Here is a 4696-nt window from a genome sequence, read left to right as displayed (position 1 = left end):
CCTAGAAAGCTGGAGGATCCATTATGGGGAGGTGAAGGGGGCAGTATGAATCTGGAGGGAAAAGGCTTGTCACTGCACCTGTGCCAGGAAACATCCCAGTCTGTGGGGTTCTCCTCTTACCCTGTTGACAGCACCAACCTTCAAGGTAAGATGGTGAGCAGGAGGACATGGGCCTTGCTGATCCTGTCCTTGCTTGTCCCTTGAAGATGATCTTCCTTCACCTCCAGCACACACCTCCTCCAGAGCCTGGCCTTGCCTCCACATCTGAGTAGTTAACCCCAGTGGACACTTGCCTTAGTGTCCCAGTGGCCCCTCAACTTAAAACAGCTGAAACTGGAGTTTTATCTTCCTTCTCCCCTCATGTTCTATGCCTTAGGCCATGGCATTGCCATCTACCCAGTGACTGGGATCCTATAGCCGTGTTTCACTCCTTTTTTTCATTCCCCATATCCAATAGCTGCATCCAATTTTGCACTTTTACTTCTGTTTTACCCTCTCTCCTCCTTTGGCTCCATGGCCTTGTTTTGGGTCCTCATCATTCTTGAACTGTGCTTAGTCCTCACTAGTCTGTCTTCAATTTGTTTTGATACTCATTTTTCTTTTGAAATGTAGAATTTTATTTAGAAGTTGCTTAAAGTAGAAAAATACTGTAAATGGGCTCCTAATAAAATGATATTTGGGGCAACAAAATCTAAAAGGCCACAAAGGAGAAATGATACTGTCATTTGGACAATGACCAGTTACTATATATTACCGATCACCTAATCTGGATTTTCCTTTGAATTTCACATGGTGTGCACTATGCAACAATTCTGTCCTAAAATACTTGCTTTCTATACACAATTTAGGACAAGCTACCACCAGAAACAAATCAATACAAACACATCAGGAGCTGAACAACCTCAGTGGATGACATGCATTTTGCAGATTTCTGCCAATCTAAGGAACTGAACAGGCTATGGGCAAAGCATATGCTGGAGAGGTGAGGGGTGAAATAGGTTATGTACCAATAATTAATTCAGACATGGTATTGTATTTTCTGTGAAAAAAAGCATTCAGTAAACACACCGGTGAATTTTATTTCCAAAGAGATTCGTGCACCTGCAAAGTGTGCGGGTGACAATTCAGAGCTGTGAACAGCGGGTGAAACAGTCCAGCCTGGTAGAGTGATGATGGCCCTCACTGCTCACCCCTTTTCCAGAGGTCCAGCAAGTTGCAGCATGACCACCTGCTCCTGCACTTCCAGCTCTCAGCAGCCAACTTAAGGAGCCAGAGAGGCGCCCCAGAGGTCAAGGGGAGTAGGGAAGAGAAACATGTGAACAGAAACTTAAAAGAGGGAAATGAGAGACCATGTCTATCCATAGATGTGAAACAAGGGCCTCAAAATTGTTGTCAGTTAAAAAAAAACAACCCAACAAACAAAACTGGATATATTTTGTTTTCCCAAAACTACAATGCATAAAAATTTTGACAATTTTGGAAAAATCATCAGAGGAATACTTAAGAAAACAGAGCTCTTTACAGTTGTCTTAGGACTGAAATGTACCCTCTGTTCACTCAAGCAATGATGCCACTTAGTTAGGAGGGGTGCACCTGCTCAGTGATACCAAATGATTTCACAGAGCAATTTTTTAATATTTCCTTTTGAGTCAAAAACAAGGCCTGTGAGGATTCAAGTGGTCCTTCAGGGCTTGTGACAGCAGGTTCCAAGGGTTCTAATGTCTAGCCCTTCTTTTTAGACACCATGTCAGACACATAAAATCTGTCATGTAACATTTTATATTTTAAAATATGGAAGTATTTAGTTATTAAAATGGTCTCTGCCAAAATTTCACATTAGCTTAAAATTCAATTCAGTCTTTACATCTCTCTACTGAGGCTGCTGTCTCAGTGTATTACCCCCAAACACCTTCTCCATCAGTTGGTATGACCAGCATCCACACAGTGAACCTCACAGCCAGTCTCTTTGTTACCCATTGAACAAACTAGATGTTAATACTGCTTGGCTGCAAGGTAAAAGCTCCTAACCCAAACTTGTTGGAAGGGTATAGGATGTCTTCAAAGTGCAATTTTGCTTATGAAAGAAACAAATGAATCCTTTGAAAGTAATAAAAAGGAGTGTGTTAGAGCTAAGCACATGGTTCAGAGGGAAGAATTCGAATGTTACTCTTCCAGTACAAGGTGTTCATACTTATTCCTCCCATGGGTCCCCTTCATCGGGTATCACAAAACCTTCCTCTCTACCATTGCAAATGTCTACAGTCCTCTCTGATTCAAAGTCATTTCCCCCCTGATTCTCCTGGCAAATCAGTTCAATGTTCCTTAGTTTTCTGAAGTAGATTCTGTTTCTCCAAGTCTTTGACAGTAAGCTTCAGTACTTTGACCTGCTGCATCAATTTAACTGCTTGGTTATCCTGCTTGCCCACATCAAAGTTCTTTCCTACCACTCCAGAACCACCTTAGGATCTGTAGTAATTCTTTGTGTTAAAATGAGTCTCTGTGGCTTTGCACAGCCAGAGCTGATTTCTTGCATTTCTTCAGAGCTGGAGCAACAAGGAGAGGGGCTACTGCAGTTTCTTGACTTTGTCAGGCAGCTGCAAGGCTCATACTCTTTTTCATCATAGTCTACATTTTTAAAAAAATCTTAAACCACTGAACAAATTAAAACTTGTCTTGAAACTTTCCTTTTACTAACTCATCCTAGGAATTACACTGTGAACATCCTCGTGAAACCTGCTGGTAGTATTTTAAAGTTCTGGTTACATTCAGGTTCTATCTGAGTTTGGAATTTCCCTTTCTTCAAGGCAATGGAGCCAGGGAACAGCATGTCTAAAAGCTGACAAGACACAGCCACCGAGCACAGCTGCTTTTTCTTTGAGAGATCAAGTTTCAGAGACTCGTTGATCTAAATCAACATGTCATGTTGACTTAGGTTTATAACTGGTGACTGATGTTGAGTATATGTTCATTGCCATCATGGGCTCTTGGTGGAGTTGCCTCTACTGCCTGAGCCCAGCTTGGGTTCTCACCTCATCTCTTCCAAACTGCCCCACCCTGCCTGCATGATGATTTCAAATGGACCCTGTGGGGTCACGACAAAGTAAAAGCAATCTATTTTGATCCTACTCATGCCCTTTTGTTTACACTTAAGCCAAACATTATTGCATCCCCGTTAAGTCCTCACTGGAGTGCTTGATGCTGTAAACACAAGGTTTATAAAAAGATTACAGCTAGCAATCATTTTCCTTAGTCTTAAATAAATACATGATCTACATTTATAATATATTTATTATTGGCTATTTAGTGACAATATCTCAATCAGATGTTGCTAAATTATGTCCATTTTATAGAAGAAGAAATCAAGGATTAGAAAAATAAAACCACGGAAAGAACCATAACTAGTACTTGGTGCTGATGTGTAGAGCCAAGAGGACCCAGTGGTGGAACTTTTTCAGTTTGGAGAGCTTTGTGGTTTCAAGGAGTCAAAGCTTGTGGGAGAGGCAATAAAATATTAACACACACATAATAGAACAATGGCCCAGTGGAAACTTGAAACAGGATGTGAGATCAGAGAGGGCTTCTCAGAAGAGTGATGCTTGACCAGTCCTTCCCTGATGAACAACATTTACTGCATGCCAAACACTCTTCTTGATCCTCTAGTGCTGTGAGGCTGAGGCTATAACTCAATGATAAAGCATTTGTCTGGCATGTGCAAAGCCCTGGGTTTGATCTGCACCATGAACAGCAACGCAATAACAGCCACAAAAAGAGCACGGGTGCATGTCTGTAGTCTAATGTTCACTCTCTCACTCAGAGACTCTTTTATTCTTTCCTGCCTCTTCTATTTATTGGCAAGCTCCTGGAGGATGTTGGGTACTTTTATTTTTGGCCAAAGGTCCAGTTCAGTGACTGAAAAACAGAAGTATGCAATCCATGTTGAGTGAATGGGCAAAGCACAATCCTAAAAGAAGGCAGCGTGAATGTGATCGAAATTGTAGGCACGTAGGAAATTCTCAAACAATTAATAAAAACTACTATATTAAAAAAAGAAGTTAGAAAGGACCATGGAAACTTAAAAGAGAGCTGAATTCTGTTTCCACTTGATTTTATAGGTAAGCCTATGGTCAATGAGGCTATTGAATCAGCAGCCTCCAAATCGATCAGAAAAGTCTTAGTGATAGCCCTACCATTTCTAACAGAAGACAGGAAAGAAGAACACCCAGTACTGGTCAGAATTCAGATGTGATCCTACTCTGGCTGAACTGTCCTGTTAGTACAGTTAGTTTACAGCTGAAGTACGCTTATTCTCTGTAGTTTATTTCCATGGATTACACGAATATTTTATTTTAGTCTTAATATCATAAAGACTCCAGTTTAAGTGGAGAAGTTGCTTTGTAAATTTTGGCATGATTTAGAGTAATCATCCTCAAAGGTGTATTTACATATCAAGTTGTGGGATTTGCTTACAGACACCTTGTGAAGAGAGATGAAGTCACTGACCTGTGTTAACTTGCTATGGCAGCCATAGACAGTTATCTAAAACTTGGTGGCTTGCAACAAAAGAAATTTACTCTAACAGTTTTCAGGATTAGAAGGACAAAGTCATGGTGTTGCAGGGCCACACTCGCTCTGAAGGCTGCAGGAGGAACATTGTCCCTTCCCTTATCTACCTTCCGGTGGGTGCTCTTGGGTGTGC

The 4696-nt window shown here is 41.2% G+C and overlaps 1 pseudogene; it reads right to left on the bottom strand.

Moving 5' to 3' along the window:
- Positions 1 to 2191: 2191 nt before the first annotated feature.
- Positions 2192 to 2978, bottom strand: LOC103738714 (annotated as a pseudogene).
- Between the last annotated feature and the right edge of the window lie 1718 nt (positions 2979 to 4696).

This window comes from Nannospalax galili, unplaced genomic scaffold (assembly GCF_000622305.1).
Source record: "Nannospalax galili isolate Female #2095 unplaced genomic scaffold, S.galili_v1.0 scaffold518, whole genome shotgun sequence".
Taxonomy (NCBI): Eukaryota; Metazoa; Chordata; class Mammalia; order Rodentia; family Spalacidae; genus Nannospalax; species Nannospalax galili.
This window is presented reverse-complemented; position numbering and strand designations above follow the sequence as displayed.